Source organism: Cryptotermes secundus, unplaced genomic scaffold, assembly GCF_002891405.2.
Source record: "Cryptotermes secundus unplaced genomic scaffold, Csec_1.0 scaffold47, whole genome shotgun sequence".
Taxonomy (NCBI): Eukaryota; Metazoa; Arthropoda; class Insecta; order Blattodea; family Kalotermitidae; genus Cryptotermes; species Cryptotermes secundus.
In genome coordinates, this window is record NW_019721002.1 from 235,263 (window position 1) to 255,697 (window position 20,435).

Sequence of the window (20,435 nt, forward strand, 5' to 3'; positions counted from 1 at the left end):
GCCCATAGGGTTACGAGACGTCGAGGCTCCCATATTATCTAGAAAATCGGCTCAAAGTTGGCGGTAAGGTTGGCAGCCTTACGAGTCGGCCGTCCTTTATCCCCACGAAAATTCCTGGTACTCAGTGTTAGAGACTGAGTTGACCCTAAGGTCATAGTGTGGCTGGAAGGATCCAGTGACCTCATCGGGGATCGAACCCCAGACCTTCCGCCTTGTAGCACAGTGCCTCAAGCAACAAGTGTGAAACACCAACCTGCTTGGTGTTTTCTGTGAAGGTGGGGGGGGGGGGAGAAACGTGTCACATTATTGTTATCAGTTGTTACTTACTTCCGTGCAATGAGGTGTCCGTCCACAAACAACCACGCTTCGTTCTACAGAACTCCCGGGCGGCAACAGCCGTATTCCTCGGAACTGCGCTCCAACACACGGCGAACCTGGGGTCGATATAACGTCACAACAATTCGCTGCAGGTTTTCCGGTCATTCGTTTCGCATTCACTGACTCTGGTCGGCAGTAGATTACACGCTTCAATCCTTCCCCTTCTGTCCTGCTGTACCTTGGCGTGGTGGGAAGGTTTGCGTGCTGTGGTTACCCGCAGGTTGTGCTGGCGGGGGCGTAAGCTCCTGGTAGGGTCACACAACCATACGCAGTGAAGCCCTAGGTCCTATATGCTGGGGGAGGTGTTAAGATTTGGTGCTCCCACAGCGGCGGGATATAACGCCGTGTGATCTGTTGAAAGTTAACTGACGTTTCGGAGGAAGAGGTCGCTCTGCTTGCCACCTGTTTTCGCCCTAGTCTCTTGCTTGGCTTATTCTTCGAACCTGAAGATGGAGGGGAAATATTCCTCTGAAACGTCGGTTGACTCTCAATGGACTATAGGGCGTTACATCTCGGAGGACAGAACTTTTCAATATGTTAAGAAACCTGACAATGCATGCCAGAGGGACATTAGGGAAAATACAGGCAAGGTCATAAGGGCTGAGTGCACTTGGTAAGTCGGCCACTATTGGCCTATTATACCAACCCTGGATGATAGACGAGAATTGGTATGGGGAACCGAAGTACTCGGAAGAAAACCTCCACCAGCGCGTGAGTTTAGCGCATGTCAGAGCAGTGTAACAGTTTCGATACATTCAGACACCTGAAGATGGCCACCTATGGCCAAAATGTGTTATATTAAATTTTAAATAGTGAATAAACAATTGTTGCATTATTGAAAGACTGTGGATACATAGACGTTTTAATTAAAGTTTTGCAGCAGGACGCTGAAATACAGAACCACAAGATCTGACCTATGATCGAAACTGGACCGCCGTGGCGGGAAGCTTGTGATTAAGCGCCTGGGCTATGGTATGGCAGAGTCTGTACTTTGCTGCCTGGGATGTGCTCAGCGTATCGAGGTCAGGATCACCCAGTCGCTGAAAGATGCAGAGAATGATTTACGGGAGATGATGGTGAAAGAATGACCATCTCTTGTAAAGAAGGGCAAGGCTCGTAGAGAAGTAAGTATTTTTTTATTGCTAAGAGTGGGACTAAGTCCCTTCTACTGCGGCCACTTCTGGCCTATTGTACCAGCCCCACATGATAGTTGAGGGTGATTGTGGAGCAATTGGTGCAATAAAAATTGGCAAGAAACCGAAGTACTCGGAGAAAACCTGCACCAGAGCCACTTTGTCCACCACAAATCCCACTTGACCAAACCCGGGCCGCCGCGGTAGGAAGCCAGCGACTAACCGCTTGAGCTATGGCGCGGCCTTAAGTAAGTAAGTAAGTAAGTAAGTATAATGGATCTAAGTTTCTCACGGCGGTCAGTGTGAACAGAACCGTCTTGTGGGTTCTAACGCAGTGTAGTTCGGAGAAAGATGGACGTTTCGGAGGAACATATCGCTTGCAGCAGGCTTTGTGCCTGTTTCTTCCGGTTTCTTGCTTAGCTTATTATTCGGCCCTGCAGATGGAGGTCATACATCGCTCCGAAAGGTTACAAGTCAGAAGACCACACTCTTCAAATAAATGTGTTTGATTCAGCGTTTTAATGTTGTGCTCTGTTATAACGCGACTTTGAAAGCGATATTTTCGAACAGCCTGTGGTTTCTTGCACATGCAAAGAGGGCAGTGACCTCAAAAACAAAAGCGTAGTTCATCCGGGGGGGGGGGGGCAATGTTGATCAAACCATGGGTCGCGGTTCCTTCTTTGTAGTTACCACACTTAACAGAAATAGAGTGTAGTTGCCCAGCGACGGGCTCCCCACTGCGCTGTTACCAGACGTGTCGTCAGTGTTACTCAGTAGCGGATATAAGAGCATTGTTGACTTAGATCTTACCACGTGACGGACAGAACAGTGCGTCGTTAAGGTTTTCCCGAACGTCAATGTTACGTAAATTAGTAAGTGGCCCAGGAGTCAAATCTCGGAGGTCAGCGGTCCTGGTTCCGTGCTCTTCCTCAGCCCTCCAAGCGAAAGCAAAACTACGGCAGCACTGTAAGCAGGTCATTGTCGCATCCATCCACGTACTTCGAGTTCATCACCTGCAGCCATCCAACATTCGGACTCTATGAAACAACGACAGTTAAAAAGGTACGACTGGATAACCTAAAAATAGATTGATACGGGGTCACAGGCAACAGGTGCAGTATAACACACGACATGACTTCCGGATAAATGGAATAACGAACTCCATGGAGCTGAGCCCTCCTTGAGAAGCCGCCAGTTGCTCAGACACTCAAGAATTTGCCAACATTTTATGGAACGCGAAGGTTCATTACCGTGTTCACAAGAGCCCTCCACTGATCCCCATCCTGAGCCAAATCAATCCAATCCATACCATCCCATGCTATCTCCCACACATCCATTTTAATATTATCCACCCACCTACGTATTGGTCTTCTTAGTGGTTTCCTTCCTTCTGGCTTTCCCACCAATATATTATATGTATGCCTCTTCTCCCCCATTCGTGCTACATGCCCTGCCCACCTCATCCTCCTTGACTTAATCATTCTACGAGTAATTATACTTGGAGAAGGGTACAAGTTATGGAGCTCCTCATTATGCAGTTTTCTCCAACCTCCTGTCACTTCAACCCTCTTCGGTCCAAATATTCTCCTCAACACCCTGTTCTCAAACATCCTCAGTCTATGTTCCTCCCGTAATGTCAGAGACCAAGTTTCACACCCATACAGGCAAAATTATACATTTGTATATTCTGATTTTATTTTTTAGACAGCAGACGAGAAGACAAAAAAGCAAGCATTATTGGGTAAATGGAATAATCATATAAAATATTATCGGGTAACAGCAGTACTTGGGCATTGTTACGTAGTTAGCCGTAGTGAAGGTGTTACCAGGTAACAAAGGTTGTGTCCTTAACGGAATCGCTACTGCGTCGTTACAAGGTAAGGGATGTAACAGTTGATCGTTAGGGTAACGGTCTGTCGGTCAGTGCCCTCGGCGGCCCCGTGACTCACGCGTCTCCCGCCAAACAAAACACGGACAGCCCGCGGGCACTGCCGTACCAACCTCCTCGTCGTGGGCCCCAAAATAATATGCCACCTCCTCAACTTGATGGTCATCGACTTCCCTTCTGCGCCGCAATTGCAGTTCAGGTGTGAGCACGGCACGTGGGAACGACCTCGACAGAAGTTATTTATTTATACGTGGGCAGAAACATTCGTCGAATCGCGAAAACTGTCGGAAACATCTCGTCGATTCGTGGTCCTGTTTTCGCGCTTTCTTCTTACACGTCCGAACAGCCTGTCAAAGCGCATGCGCTATTTCGCAAAAGTTGGTCCGTGTTCGGGTCACGCTCTCTTCCGCCAAACGGCCTGTCGGGGGGGGGAGGGGGTTGAAACTAAAGCGATCTCCTCGGCGCCCTTTGGCACGCGGTAGCCGTAGTTGGTTGAGCCATTATGCTACAAGCCGGAAGGTCGCGGGTTCGATTTCCGATGATGTCAGTGGATTTCTTTTTCAATTCACCTAATCCTTCCAGCCGCACTATGGCCCCGGGTTCGACTCAGTCTCTAACAGATATGAGTACCAGGAATCTTCCTGGTGGGTAAAGGGCGGCCGGCGCGTAAGGCTGACAACCCTACCGCCATTTGTGGCAGATAAAAAAGAAACAAACTCCGTGGCTTTAGTCCGCAAGCGAACTATACTGACCGATCGACCGCCGCTTATCGGCGACGTTAGTGCCAACTTTAGCTGATATAGGATGCCACGTAGTCAGCGCAACGGGTTTCCACGGCCGTTAATGTCGGTTTTCTAGACCGGAGCCGCTATTTCATTGAAACAGCTCCTCAGTTATCCTCACGAGGCTGAGTGGACCCCGTTCCAGACCCACCACTTCTCAGAAAATATGGTAGCGCCGGGAATCGAACCCGGGACCTCTGGATCTGTAGCCAGGAACTCTGACCACTAGACCTCGACGTCACAACCCTACGGGCCTCCACGGCTCGTTACAGGGACAGCTTTGGCTTTACCTTACCCGTTGTGTTTTGCACGTTTAGGATAAACCCACCCGAGTTGAACGACCGAAGAACCGGGATCAGATTTCTGGCAGGTGCACAACGTTCAGACAGTCTCTGGGACCCAGCCAGCCACCTGTACAATGGCTAGGGGAGGAGGCAGTCCTTCCTCAGGGGTAAAGCGGCCGGAGTGTAAACCTCACCATTCGCCATCACATGCCGAGGCTACAATACGTCTTCAGGTCGTGGTGCTTAATTAAGTTACCCTAGGAGAAATAAACCCAATTTCGTGACACCTCTACCCACGTGTGCCATAAATAGCTTTAGTACTTCTCCATAGATGGCTCCATAATGCAGAAGTGAACGCCTGCTTCCATGTTATTAACCTCGGAACTACATAGAGATAACTGCTCCGGCCGCTTTACTCCCATGGGGAAGAGTCCTCCTTATCATTTGGACAGGAGATTGTGTAGGCCCCAGAGCCGGTCAGGACACCGTGGAGAAGAGAAAACTCTCGTACCCCTGACAGGAATCGAATCACAACCCCCCAGTCGTCCAACTCTAGGTCATATCACTATAACAACCGAGCTAAAATAAAGCTGGCAACTTGTGACAAATCTGTTTCTTGCTAAAAGTTGTACCTGTGCTTAAGTAATTCAGCACTAGGCCATGAAGAGGTATGGGGGAGTGGAGATGTAGCTCCACCTTTCTGGACCACGGCACCAGATGTGAGTGGTCAGCTTCATGCCCTTACTGCTTTATCCCCAGGGAAAGAGGCCTCGGCACCCACAGGGTGGGCCTCAGAGCCGGTCTGGAGGCCGTGGAGTAAAGAAAAATGTCTTGCCCCTGCACTGAATTGACTCCCGGCTCCTCACGTCCAGCCCGTAGCCAGTCGCTATCGTCGCTATACCGACTGCGCTATCCCGGCTCCTCACGCCCAGCCCTTAGCCAGTCGCTATACTGACTGCGCTATCCCGGCTCCTCACGTACAGCCCGTAGCCAGTCGCTATACTGACTGAGCTATCCCGGCTCCTCACGTCCAGCCCGTAGCCTGTCGCTATACTGACTGAGCTATCCCGGCTCCTCACTTCCAGCCCGTAGTCTGTCCCTATACTGACTGAGCTATCCCGAATCCCACCGAATTGTAGCGTGGCTGGTACGGTCCTTGAGTGTTGTAGCCTTGCCTTGACAATTGCGTGTATTTTAAAGATGGCGAAAGCAAACACATGTAGGGCCCCTACTGTTTATCTGAATGGGACAGTTTCAGTTCAATAACAGAAAATTATTTTCGCGAAACTTCATGGGTAAATGTTAAAAACATTTCTAGTGGGCCTACAGGTTTTACGTATGACGAACGTGCAGGAAATTGCGACTTGTTTCGTTTCTTTCAGCCGCAAACGTCAGCCTATTTAAGTATGGGCATTTCTGGAGCGGTGTATGCGTTTCAAAGTGCAATGCTGTCGTGACGTAAACAATGAAAACGACCTTAGATCATGTACACTTGCTGTGAACCTAGAATTATCTCTCATAACCGTCTGCCTCCGGGCAGAATCACAGTGTGGGAGGCTTCACATTAAGACGGTAGCCTCCAAAATTTGGAGCCCCCCCCCCTCAGCTTAGCAAAGATTTCATCGCATCTCCTCCTTAACTTCGTGCATGTGCGCATAAAACAGATTTTTCAGTTTTTAGTTCTTAAAACCAGCAAAATATCTGTACCAATAATATACGCATAAAGACAGTACAAACGCACCAAATTACGCAGCCAATGTCTGATATTGTGAGATAAGGTAACAGGCCGCGAAGGCTCATGGATATGAGAGACGTCGAGGTTCCCACATTTTCTAGAAAATCGGCTTACAGATGGCGGTGATGTTGTCAGCCTTACATACGGGCCACCCTTTAGCCCCCAAGAAGATTCCTCGTACTGACTTCTGTTAGAGGCCGAGTCGACCCGAGGGCCATAGTGCAGCTGGGAAGATTAGGTCAATTGAGAAACCCAGTGGACTCAACGGGAATCGAACCCGCGACCTTCCGGCTTGTAGCATAGTGCCTTGAACCAACTACTCCACCGCGTGTTCCCCTTACATTATGAAAATTATAACTGAACGTGAAACTTGGTCTCTGACATTAAGGGAGGAACATAGCCTGAGGGTGTTTGAGAACAGGGTGTTGAAGAGAATATTTGGACCGAAGAGGCATGAAGTGACAGGAGGTTGGAGAAAACTGCATAATGAGGAGCTTCATAACTTGTACTCTTCTCCAAGTATAATTACTCCTAGAATGATCAAGTCAAGGAGGATGAGGTGGGCAGGGCATGTAGCACGAATGGGGTAGAAGAGGGATTCATGTAGGATATTGATGGGAAAGCCAGAAGGAAAGAGACCAAGACGCAGGTGATTGGACAATATTAAAATGGATCTTAGAGAGATAGAGTAGGGAGGTATTTATTGGATTGATCTGGCTCAAGATAGGGACCAAGCGGAGGGCCCTTATGAACACGGTAATGAACCTTCGGGTTCCATAAAATGTTTGGAAATTCTTGAGTAGCTGCAGAATTGTCGGCTCCTCAAGAAGGGCTCAGCTCCGTGAGTAAGTACGGGAGTTGACTCTAAGAGGGAGTGCAATGGGACAGCCCGAACTGCTGATCTATTCCTGAACTTCGAGCTCGGCCGTAAAACGGGCGAATTTCCTGCAAACGCCTTCACACATATCTGCGCGATACCTTCGCTACGACAGGACAATGTTATCAATGTGCGAGTAACTCGAAGCGAAGATACGCAGCGTGGAGACTGCAGTTTCCTGCGAAAGCATCAATTACAATACACTTTCTTTATATTACTCGTACAATCTTCAGTTTTTCTTTCTTTCGCGAGAGCAGTACACAGAAAATAATGATGTACCAGAGAGGTAAAAAACTGTAAGATTGTGGGTGTACTTACTTATTTACTTATGGAGCTGAGCCCTTCTTGAGAAGAAGCCAAAACTGCAGCAATTTCCCAGCATTGTACGGAACCCTAATGTTCATTACCGAGTTCACAAGAGCCCTCCACTGGTCCCTATCCTGAGCCAGATCAATCCAATCCATACCATCCTATCTCTCTAAGATCCATTTTAATATTGTCCACCCACTCACGCCTTGGTCTTCCCAGTGGTCTCATTCCTTCTGGCTTTCCCACCAATGTATTCCTCTTCTCTCCCATTCGTGCTACATGCCCTGCCCACCTCATCCTCCTTGGAGGTGTTCCAAAGGTAAAAGTAAAGGTATCCCTGTAACACGCCGTGGAGGCCCATAGGGTTGAGAGGTTGAAGCCGTCACATTTTCTAGACAATCGGCTCACGGATGGCGGTGAGAGGTGTACCAAAACACATTTCTATTTAACTCGCGTCCGCTTGTTAATGACTAGCTGCATTGCTAAGGCGTCTAACCGTGACGTAAAAAAGAGGCAAAGCTATCATTGTAATAAGTTCGGGAAGCGTGTTGTTGTGTACAGACCCGTTGCTAAGCGGTCACTCTGTATACAAGGCCGTTACTACTTACTGCGCGCATCTTGCACGCAGTGACAGTGAAACGGGTGTTTTCTGTCAGTCCGTGCTGAGGGGTTATAAGCGGGATAAAATTTAGAGTTTCGTTCCGGGGTCGAATATCTGCACCGTAGCCCTACGGGTCATAGGAGGCGACGAAAAGTGAAGTAAGTCCCACGGGAATGGGATCTGACAATGACTACGCTGGCGAGGGTCAACAGCAATTGTAAATGACAGGCCCTTCCTCTCGTCAGAGAGAGAGCGCCCACATCAACAAACCTGCAACTGGCTGACAGTAATAAGAATCCAAGTGTAAGACCCAGGTGGGTGCTTTATTTCAATAGTCTGGCCGGCTGACCGTCGGACGTAACATAAGACAGAGCCTCAGCTACCTTCAGTTATGGGATATTCGCCAGCCGGTAAGGAGGCAAGCAGAGGACATGTTGGAATCTGAGCATCGAGCATTCAACAAATTCAGCAATCAGTCCAACATCTGCATCTAATCATCAACACGCGATAACCGTGTGAAAAGTGCGATTAGATTGAATTGTTGGACTTACTGGATTGCACATTGTTCTATTGGAACAAACGTGAGGGGTAATCATGGCGGACTTGGAACGTGTGGTTGCCATCATAAAGAAGCTGAAGGCCAGTCAAGAAAGGCTGGAGACCAAGACAGAGGCCAATCAAGAAAGGCTGGAGACCAAGATAGAAATCAATCAAGAAAGGCCGGAGGCCAAGATAGAGGTCAATCGAGAAAGGCTGGAGACCAATATAGAGGTCAATCAAGAAAGGCTGGAGGCCAAGCCAATCAAGAAAGGCTGGAGACCAAGATAGAGGCCAATCAAGAAAGGCCGAGGCCAAGATAGAGGCCAATCGAGAAAGGCTGGAGGCCAAGATAGAGGCCAATCAAGAAAGGCTGGAGACCAAGATAGAGGCCAATCATGAAAGGCTGGAGGCCAAGATAGAGGTCAATCAAGAAAGGCTGGAGGCCAAGATGGAGGCCAATCAAGAAAGGCTGGAGGCCAAGATGGAGGCCAATCAAGAAAGGCTGGAGGCCAAGATAGAGGCCAATCAAGAAAGGCTGGAGGCCAAGATGGAGGCCAATCAAGAAAGGCTGGAGACCAGGAAGGGGACCAATCAAGAAAGGAAGGAAACCAAGATGATCACTTTCATGACTGCCAGCCAAGAATGGGTGGAGGCCGCGATCACCTCCACGTAGTCCGAGTGTGATGAGACCACGGACGGCGTCCAGGGGACTGTTGCTCTGAATTGGCCTGCAGACCAACAGAACGTTGCCACTGCTTGCAGCGTTTATGACTTCGACCCAGCTGCAACTTCAACAGCAGCACGGGGAGGAACAGTAATGTGATGAAGGTGGTTCAGCGACTGAATAACAACAAAGAGGAACACAGAAAGAACTGCAAGAAGAGAAGACGTTTCACATGAGAATGTATCACGGGAACCCCAACTGGGAATTCCTGGAGTGCCGTGACAGTACTGGGTTCCATCCCCTGCGAGCGTCAGATTGCAGTTTGCAGGAGGAGGAGGCCGCTCAACAAGGAGGTGGAGGTGGTCTCGGTGCCCAGTAAAGACGGAATGGCTGTACATGAGCCCAAACTCAAAGCGTTGGAGAGCCAACGCTTCAGACAAGTACACAGCAAAGCCTCTAGTCCAAACAGTCTCCGTGTTTTGCGCATAGGCAGACAGGAAGTGGCAAAACTCAGACAATGGGCGGTGACTTCCAGGGTAAGATACAAGTCTGCAAGAAACGAATCTACGCCATGGTCGCCGAAGATGTTCCTCAAGTCACCTGAGCATAACGACCTGATCGTGACGGTATCTGCAAGCTTCTTTGAGATCTACAGCAGCGAGGTCTTCGATCTGTTGGCGAATAATGCCAAACTGCGCATCCTTGAAGATGACAAGCAGCAAGTGCAGATCAAGGGTCTGACTGAGTGGATGAGCTCCTCCAAGTACTCCAGATTATGGTCCGGACGCCTGGCGTCCAGTACGTTCATGACAAGTTCTCATTGATCGATCTAGCTGCAACGAGATGGCAGCAGATATGTCTTCTACGAACAGTCAGACAAGAATGGAAATTGTGGAGACTATCAAGTCACTTCTAGCCCTACAGGTTTGTATCAGGGCGTTTGGCAGGAAAGGTGTGCATCTCCCATTTCGAGACAGAAAGCTCACCCAGGTGCTCAGAGGCTCCTTCATCAGGAAAAAATCTAAAACATGTATGATAGTGATGATTAGTCTTGGAATGAGCTAGTGTGAATACTTTCTAAACACATTGCGATATACGGATCAGGTGAAGGAACACAGATCGACCTGCTATAAAACACACGAAGCGAGCTGAACATGTAAACGGCCTGTGTAGAAGCCCAAGTTCGGCTTGTTATGTTGTGGGAGCAGGGGAACCGACACACAGCCACCCAAGTTCAACGGGTTGACATTTTGGGCCGAATTCCTATTGTTGGAAGGTGGTACCAAGGAATGAATAGTGAAGAAATAACAGTTGTTGGCAGCATTGGTTATTTATAGATTGTGTATATGACATTTGAAACAGTTCAATAAACTGAGTCACCAAACCAAACCCCGTTTATAGTCACTCTCTCTCGTAACAGTTGTATCGCTATAGACATAAATGTTATTCATTTCGTGAAGGGTGGCACTGTTATAGACATAACTGTCATTGATTTCGTGAAGGGTATCACTGTTATAGATATAATGTTGATTTTGTGAAGGGTAGCATTGTTATAGACATAAATGTTGATTTTGTGAAGGGTAGCATTGTTATAGACATAAATGTTGATTTTGTGAAGGGTAGCATTGTTATAGACATAAATGTTGATTTTGTGAAGGGTAGCATTGTTATAGACATAAATGTTGATTTTGTGAAGGGTAGCATTGTTATAGACATAAATGTTGATTTTGTGTAGGGTAGCACTGTTATAGACATAATGTTGATTTCGTGAAGGGTGGCACTGTTATAGACATAAATGTTGATTTTGTGAAGGGTATCATTGTTATAGACATAATGTTGATTTCGTGAAGGGTGGCACTGTTATAGACATAAATGTTGATTTTGTGAAGGGTAGCATTGTTATAGACATAATTGTTGATTTTGTGAAGGGTAGCATTGTTATAGACATAAATGTTGATTTTGTGAAGGGTAGCATTGTTATAGACATAAATGTTGATTTTGTGAAGGGTAGCATTGTTATAGACATAAATGTTGATTTTGTGAAGGGTAGCATTGTTATAGACATAAATGTTGATTTTGTGAAGGGTAGCATTGTTATAGACATAAATGTTGATTTTGTGAAGGGTAGCATTGTTATAGACATAAATGTTGATTTTGTGAAGGGTAGCATTGTTATAGACATAAATGTTGATTTTGTGAAGGGTAGCATTGTTATAGACATAAATGTTGATTTTGTGAAGGGTAGCATTGTTATAGACATAAATGTTGATTTTGTGAAGGGTAGCATTGTTATAGACATAAATGTTGATTTTGTGAAGGGTAGCATTGTTATAGACATAAATGTTGATTTTGTGAAGGGTAGCATTGTTATAGACATAAATGTTGATTTTGTGAAGGGTAGCATTGTTATAGACATAAATGTTGATTTTGTGAAGGGTAGCATTGTTATAGACATAAATGTTGATTTTGTGAAGGGTAGCATTGTTATAGACATAAATGTTGATTTTGTGAAGGGTAGCATTGTTATAGACATAAAGTTGATTTCGTGAAGGGTGGCACTGTTATAGACATAAATGTTGATTTTGTGTAGGGTAGCACTGTTATAGACATAACTGTCATTGAGTTTGTGAAGGGTATCACTGTTATAGACATAACTGTCATTGATTTCGTGAAGGGTAGCATTGTGATAGACATAAACGTTGATTTTGTGAAGGGTAGCATTGTTATAGACATAATGTTGATTTCGTGAAGGGTGGCACTGTTATAGACATAAATGTTGATTTCGTGAAGGGTAGCATTGTTATAGACATAAATGTTGATTTTGTGAAGGGTAGCATTGTTATAGACATAAATGTTGATTTTGTGAAGGGTAGCATTGTTATAGACATAAATGTTGATTTTGTGAAGGGTAGCATTGTTATAGACATAAATGTTGATTTTGTGAAGGGTAGCATTGTTATAGACATAAATGTTGATTTTGTGAAGGGTAGCATTGTTATAGACATAAATGTTGATTTTGTGAAGGGTAGCATTGTTATAGACATAAATGTTGATTTTGTGAAGGGTAGCATTGTTATAGACATAAATGTTGATTTTGTGAAGGGTAGCATTGTTATAGACATAAATGTTGATTTTGTGAAGGGTAGCATTGTTATAGACATAAATGTTGATTTTGTGAAGGGTAGCATTGTTATAGACATAAATGTTGATTTTGTGAAGGGTAGCATTGTTATAGACATAAATGTTGATTTTGTGAAGGGTAGCATTGTTATAGACATAAATGTTGATTTTGTGAAGGGTAGCATTGTTATAGACATAATGTTGATTTCGTGAAGGGAGGCACTGTTATAGACATAAATGTTGATTTTGTGAAGGGTAGCATTGTTATAGACATAACTGTCATTGATTTTGTGAAGGGTATCACTGTTATAGACATAACTGTCATTGATTTCGTGAAGTGTAGCATTGTTATAGACATAAATGTTGATTTCGTGAAGGGTAGCATTGTTATAGACATAAATGTTATTGATTTCGTGAAGGGTGATATTATACCGTGCAAGCTGCAAGCGATGCTCCCTATCAGCGCTATACGAGGGACCTCGCTGCAGACACCACCTCCCTGCACCCCGTAAGGTTGTCTACTCGAGGCATGCTGTACCTTCAGAGATATTTGAGGCAAACCGTTCCTAGAAAACTGCGTTACAGTATTCGTCCTGGCACTCCTCATAATACCATCCCTCGATAAGCTCTTGTGTCATGCAATAATCGAAAATGATCTCTTGGGTCGTGGGTTCAAATTACGCTAACTACTTCGAATGCTACCTTCTGGGATGTGGTAAAGGCAAAGCTACCCCTATAACAGACCGTGGAGGCCCATAGGGTTGTGAGACGTCGAGGCTCCCACATTCTCTAAAGAGTCGGCTCACAGATGGCGGTGAGGTTGTCAGCTTTAAGCGCTGGCCGCCCTTTACCTTCAGGAAGATTCCTGGGATGTGGCTCCATATACTTTGGTTGAAGCTCAAAGATGTTTCGGAGGAACATACTGCTTCAATCTTCAAGGCCCAAGCAAGTAACCAGCAAGACGCAGGCAGCAACCAAAGCGGGCCAGTAGCCACTATATAAGTCCCTGCTTTACTGTCACCCACTCCTATCGGCGTATACTTGAAACAGCAGGAACCCACTATCACCAGGACGTCAAGATGTTCCGGCCTGCAAGTGGGTCACCCTGGCCGCGAGCGAGGAAATGAGAGGCGATGCGTAACGCATACATCAACACGGCGGCGGAATTCGTTACAATGGTCCACGCGTTCCCATACCCCCCCCCCCGNCACAAGCGCAGGAAGCTTTGGAGCGGGGGAATTTATCTGAAAGACTGCAAAAAGTCTGAAGCTGAAGCAATGCCATTACTCTGCCTGCGTACTTACCTTCCTCTCAACACAATACTGCTAAGAGTGTCATGCTCGGTTCTCTCTGCCGTGCAGCCACCTTGGGAGCATGAAGTAGGTCACGCGAGTTTCACTTGCTTTGCGCTCAGACTTTCAGGCGGCCTTGAATCCAGCGCCACGGAATGTTGCGATATCTTCATCACCTCTGCACACGCTGACTCTCTCTCAAAGAAGAAAGTCAGGTTATGTCACATATCAAACACACAAATTACTGCACGCGGTAGCGTAGTTGGTTGAGGCACTATGCTACAAACCGGAAGGTCCCGGGATCAAATCCCGATGAAGTGGATATTTTTTTTCAAGTGACCTAATCCTTCCAGCCGCACTATGACCCTGGGGTCGACTCAGCCTCTAACAAAAATGACTACCAGGAATATTCTTGGGGGTAATGGGCATCCGGCACGTAAGGCTGACAACCTCACGGCCATCTGTTAACCGATTGTCTAGAAAATGTGGGAACCTCAACATCTCAACCCTATGGGCCTCCATGGACTGTTACAGGGATACCTTTACTTACTTTACTATGCGGGGAAATTTTATGCCAATTCGATCGTTAGATTTTTATCACTGTATAAAATTTACCTTCTCTTCAAATGTTTATCCTACGCCATGGAATCACACGAGGGCGAAAAGAAAATCCTACTCTAGGGCCCGCTACGAACCTTACCTTTCTTCACGACAGATATTCATTGTTTTATTATAATATCTGCGTGTTTCCAAATTAGTTCTACAGTCTTATGTGTAACAATTTATTAAAACCTAATGAAAGCTAATGACTTTAAAAGTTTTCACGACATGTTTCGACAAAAATGGTCATCATCGGGTGTTAAAAGTTGTGTGTGAGGAAACTGCTGTCTTTCTGCGTTGATGTTTACGTGATTCCCCCAGTGCACACTAGGCGGGCCACATGCCAACAACTAAACATTAGTTTCCTCACCCTCAACTTTTAACACCTGATGATGACAATTTAGGTCGAAACATGTCGTGAAAACTTTTAAAGTCACTAGCTTTCATTAGGTTTTAATAAATTGTTACACATAAGACTGTAGAAGTAATTTGAAAAGTGCGACAGGGTGCTACAATAAAATAATACCTGCCCTTTGCCTCTTCAGTTCAAGCACACATAAATCATTCTCTACATCTTCGAATAACCTCAATCTCGGTCTTCCGCTACCTGTTGGCTTAGTTGCCTCTGCTTCATTCATTTTAATAGCATTCTTTTTAACACCTTACTGTCACGTGATGGAGTGTGACTACAAACGCGGTTTGGATTGGTAATTGGATTAATTGAACACTTACAAGTAACTATAGCGCTATCACTAATTCACACAGCTCACTACAGTATGTATTAAGTCTTCTGAGTGGGCTGTCTCTTCACCAGTCGTTGTCTGGTAACGGCTTCCAACGTCGTACATCCCTCAACTTCCGTGTTCACGCCCTTGCTGGCCAGCGACTGCCTCACAACTAACTAAACTGGGTCTGAGTCTCATTTTACGACTGACGGTCAGTCTGCCAGTCTGTCTTGGCATAAAACACCCATCTGGGGTTTGCGACCAGACATTTATTACTGTTTGACAGTTACGATATTGTTTGTTCTTTTTTTGTGTGTGTGGGGCGCTCTCTCTGACGAGAGGACGGGTCTGTCTTTTTTATTTGCTGCTGGTTCTTGCCAGCACAGTCTTGCTCGGGTTCGAGTCCCTTGGTACTTGAGACCATATTTTACTGTCTCAAATTTGAGAATTCCTTTCGTCGCCTCCTATAACTGGCAGTGTCACGGTGGAGTCATTCGACCCCACCTCCACAAGGGTCCCCACTAACTAAACTGTAGACTTGTCCTTCTTATAACGCCTAGGCACGGACCGCGTAAAGAACACCGCTTCCCAGTTGGTCCATTGGTGCCTGTTAGGAATCTGCTGCGGCCATTACCTAGCAACGGCCGTTGTTTACAGAGTCATTACTTAGTAACGGGTCTACATGACACATTGCGATGTACGGTGGAAGCTGCTCTCTTGCAATTCCGCGTGAAATCGAGTTTATGTTCCTGCGCCGCCAGCCCTTTGTTCATAGCAATAATTATGTAACGTCGAGTGAGAAGCACGCTTCGTGCTAGTTTCTTGCTTGACCCAGTCTTCGACTTCGAAGATGGAGGAAATATGATCCTTCGAAGAGTCGGCTGCCGTACGTCCTGGAAGACACGCTGTATGCCACTGTGCCGCCGCCAATTTTCCAGATGGACTCAAAGAACAAATGGAAACTCGGAGACACCACAACCGCCGTCACCCCATTAACCGCGGTTCATCAGAGCGCGGGTCGAGACCCCCTCCCGCCTCCCCCATTCTCAAATGGAACGAATCATTGAGTTCCAGATAAAACGTAGAGTTGTGAAGGTGTCTGGGGGACTGGTTATATAGATCCACATTTTCTTGACTTCAACACTAGGTGGAGGTGAGTGGTCACCTTCGAGCGCTGGCCGCTTTAATCCCGACACCCATTCGATGGGAGTTTGGGTGGGCCCCACAGCCAACTCCTTGTTCGTTCACTACGCTCAGTATCCTGACGTCATGGATTTTAAATACGAATTTGTAATATATTTCCAACGACCGGATGTACCGGAGACCGATCACAGTGGCCGCGTCGTCTAAGGCAAGAACTGTCTTTACCCGCTTCAACATTGGGGTCGTGGGTTTGAATCCTACTCAAGGCATGGATGTCTGTGTGCGTTTATTCTGTGTTTTTATTGTTCTGTATGTATGTAGCGGCATTGCGACAGGCTCATCCCCCGTTGAAGGAGTCATACCGACTGTGCATCACTTATGGAGCTAAGCCCTTCTTGAGGAGACGCCAATTCTGCAGCTAATCAAGAACTTCCTAGCATTTTATTGAACCCAAAAGTTCATTATCGTGTTCACAATATCCTGAGCCAGATCAATCCAATCCATACTGTCCCATCCTATTTCTTTGAGATCCATTTTAATATTGTCCACCCACCTACGTCTTGGTTGTTACGAAATATCACAGAGGGCCCTGGAACCGACTGTGTAGAGATTAAGAAACTGACAGCGGCCAAGGTCCAACATAGGGCAGCAGAGCCACAGTGGGATATAACGGAAGATGTTGAAGGTTTTGTTGAGCACAATAAAACTGAACAGGAACGCATGGTGCAGTTCCTTGTGAAACAGGCTGTAGCCTGTGTTGCCAGAGCGCGGTTAAAAATAATCGGGTAGCGCATTTTGGCAGCCACAAGCCGCAGTGCGTGTATTTCTGTTTGCCTTCCTTACTTGGTAACAACAGACGTGCCAGGTTCTGTCGCCATGACCACCTTTGTTTATGCTCCATGTTTACATACCAGCTTATCGATACGGCGTAGTTTCGGCGGCACATACTACTTCCGTTTTCAGGGCTGAAGAGTAAGTCCAAGAGATTAGCCAGCAAATTTATTCTGTAAGTTTCTCCGAAACATCGGTGAACTTCTATCGGACTACACGGCGTCACGTCCACAGAACACGGGACTCTTCACAGTTACCGTTGTCAGAACGTGACCACTTTCAATGTCCGTAATATTGTCAAATATAAAATTCATGCGAATCTTAACAGAAAACATCGCTGTTACTGCAAGAAAAAACTTCAACCGATTCTCTTTATCTTGTTAAAATATCTATTCACGAAAGGAAAAGGTTTCGAATACAAGTTGTGGTTATTAAACAAACAAAAAAAAATCCTTGGCTTGAGTCCGCAAGCGAACTTTACCGACAGAGCGACCGCCGCTTGTCGGCGAAGTTAGTGTCAGCTTTGGCGGGTAGATGCTGTCATGTGATCAGCACAACAGATCCCCAAGCCCGTTAATTTCGGCTTTCTAGACCGGAGCCACTATTTCCTTGAAATAGCTCCTCAGTTATCCTCACGAGGCTGAGTGAACCCCGTTCCAGATCCACTACTTCTCAGAGTCGTGGTTATTAATGAGATTAATATATCATGTTTCTTGAGGGAAAGTGGCCTCATGGGATTATAATTTCAACTTCTGAACCAGCTAACCGAAGAGGGGGGAGGTTGTAGCGCAACACCTGACAATAGCTATCCTATATTGCGTCGAATAATAGGAAGACGATTCGTAAGGACGCGCCCGTGACCTTGGAGAGATACTATCCTTTAGAGAGACTGAGAAAACCTGGAAAAGGCAGGTCAGTATACTTGGTATCATGGACAAGATTCAAACCGAGCACCTCCCGAATACAAATCTAGAGCGCTACCGGTAAAGGAACCTGTTCAGTTAGTTGACCGATTTTAACGAAACATGTTATAGATCCCCCTCAAAGTCTCACTTTTTAATTTTCTATAGTTGGTAATGAAAACAACGTAACGACGAAGTTTTGAGGAGGGAGACCCATTATCGCCACTTAGCATACGGTCCTGAAGTGATGAACAGGCAAGTGTCTTTATAGGGTGTAAAGTAAGGTAAAGTTGGGAGGCCGCGCCATAGCTCAGGAGGTTAGTCGCTGGCTTCCCACCGCGGCGACCCGGGTTCGATTCTGGGTCTGGTCAAGTGGAATTTGTGGTGGACAAGTGGCGCTGGGGCAGGTTTTCTCCTAGAACTTCGGTTTCCCCTGCCAATCTTCATTCTACCAACTGCTCCACAATCACCCTCACCTATCATCTGGGGCTGGTACAATAGGCCAGAAGTGGCTGCAGTACAAGGGACTTAGTCCCACCCCACTAGCAATTAAAAGTTAAAGTTGTCCCTGTGCTCAACGAATTATGCACTACGCTATGAAGGCGTTTGGGGGAGTGGATGTATAGATCCACATTTTCTTGACCTCGGCACTAGATGGAGGTCAGTGGTCGGCTTCACGCCCCGGCAACTTTACCCACGGAGAAAGAACCCCCCGTACCCATTGGATAGGAGGTTGGGTGGACCCAAGAGCCGGTCTGGGCGATTTGGAGAACAGAAAATTCTTGACCCTACCGGGACTCCAACTCCGACCCCTCGCTACGCTATCCCGGCTACTTCTTTATAGGGCATAAAACAACAAAATGGCCGCTGCATGAAATTCACATTTAGTTTTTACTTGGATGGTGAAAACCACTCAGGCCAGTCACGTGAAATTTGGTATGGGACGTCAATACCTGCAAATTCCGAGCGGGATACTTTTTGTTAAGTCAGCGATTACAAACATGGCGACTGCGCAAACTTTGAAGCTTGTCTGACATATTTACCTACTTACTTACTCATGGCGCTGAGCCCTTCTGGAGCAGCCGCCAATACAGCAGCTACTCAAGAATTTCCCAGCATTTTTATGGAACCTGAAGATTCATTACCGTGTTCACAAGAGCCACCCACTGGCCCATATCCTGAGCCAGATCAATCCAATCCATACCATTCCATCCTATCTCTCTAAAATCAATTTTAATATTGTCCACCCACCTGCGCCTTCGTCTTCCCAGCGGTCTCTTTCTGCCTGATATATTTAACGTACAAAAAATCTGTACTTGGGTAACGCGTTCTTCGAAATAATAATAATATCAATAACAAACTTAGAATTCTTCCGCGAACATAAAATTCCTGTTAGAACAATTTGTTTTTCTTAAATTGGATAAAATTTTGGTCGATCATAAGGTGTGACTGGTATGACTGTGTCTCAATTGCGAATACTGCTTAAAATTGTGCAGTTCGGTATTTCTGTTGACAAACATCCACTATACTTTATTTCAAGAGCTGCAGGCTTGACCTGTTTCTTCCTGTACATACGTCACGAAGTAGGGGGCTTCCATAAAGAGCTAGCCTGTGTATCTGGTGAATTTGCGCAATCGCACCAACATTGCTCCACGCTACTAGAAAACCGAAGTTTCTGTCTCCTAGTCGTTTTCTAGTTCCTGGGACGTAAAGAAAGGAAATGACGCCCCTTACCCGTTTCGCACGCGCATACGTGCTACAGTCGAGTCTTGCTAGTACAAGTACTGATAAATAGGACAACAGCGATTTTTATTTTTTCATGCGGAGTAAGCGGCCAGAATTTCTTAATAAACTTACGTTTATGGAAAAATACGACTTCTTGAGTTTTAACTCCTGCGTATGCTTGTTTTTTTTTTGCTTGATTTAGTTCTCTACCCTGAAGATGGAGGCGATACGGCTCTCTGGAACATCGGGCTGTCTCCAAACTACACGGTGTCACAATCTAGGAGACCGAAACCTTCACAGTTACCTCCGCGGGGACCTAAAATCGAACATGTTTAGATGTTTTTTTTTTCATGTCCTCTCGAAACGTGAAAAGAAAAATCTGATATTTGTTTTCCAGTTTCAGTGCGGTTCCATCAGGTATCAAGCTCCATTCTACTTTCACTGCAGCATGGGCAGCATTGTCCAAAGTCGTTATGGTATTAAGAGATTACAAATCCGAGCGGCGGATAAAGAAAATGTAGCCTCTGTCATTCTTTCGAGTGACTACAAAATAAAATGAGCATCAATAAAGCGTATGTTCAAATGAAAAGTAACATTTATAAGTATTTTTTTTTATTGCTAGTAACACAATTTATCTTTCTGTTCGAGTAAAGACAATGTATCCCCTTCGACGAAACATGTGGTTATAAAACTGATGTGCACAGGGTATCCTCAATATGAGACGCATCACACTTCTCCGTGGCTGCTAATCTGGTGCTTTTAGGGATTTGGGGGATCGGCATATACATACGTGATATCCGTTTGTCACCGAGGAAAATTTAAGAGATACTGATGACGTAAAACTTCATCTTCTGCAAGGAAAATTAGTACAAATTCGCACGGATTCGTTAAAAAAGATCGCAATGT

The 20,435-nt window shown here is 45.8% G+C and overlaps 1 protein-coding gene across 4 annotated transcripts in view; it reads right to left on the minus strand.

Annotated features, from left to right (window-relative positions):
- The window catches only part of LOC111874184, a 70,547-nt gene that overhangs the window by 49,174 nt on the left and 938 nt on the right, over nucleotides 1–20,435 (minus strand). Inside the window, exons 2-3 of one of the 4 annotated variants that reach the window (XM_033755372.1) lie at nucleotides 13,616–13,800; nucleotides 328–623 (exon numbers count right to left, since the gene is read on the minus strand). The exons of 1 other annotated variant lie outside the window; for it this stretch is intronic. The gene's annotated coding sequence lies outside the window, so the exon portion shown is untranslated. The remainder of the gene's footprint in view (nucleotides 1–327; nucleotides 624–13,615; nucleotides 13,801–20,435) is intronic. 2 more of the 4 variants (XM_023869488.2, XM_023869498.2) reach the window with 2 other exon arrangements.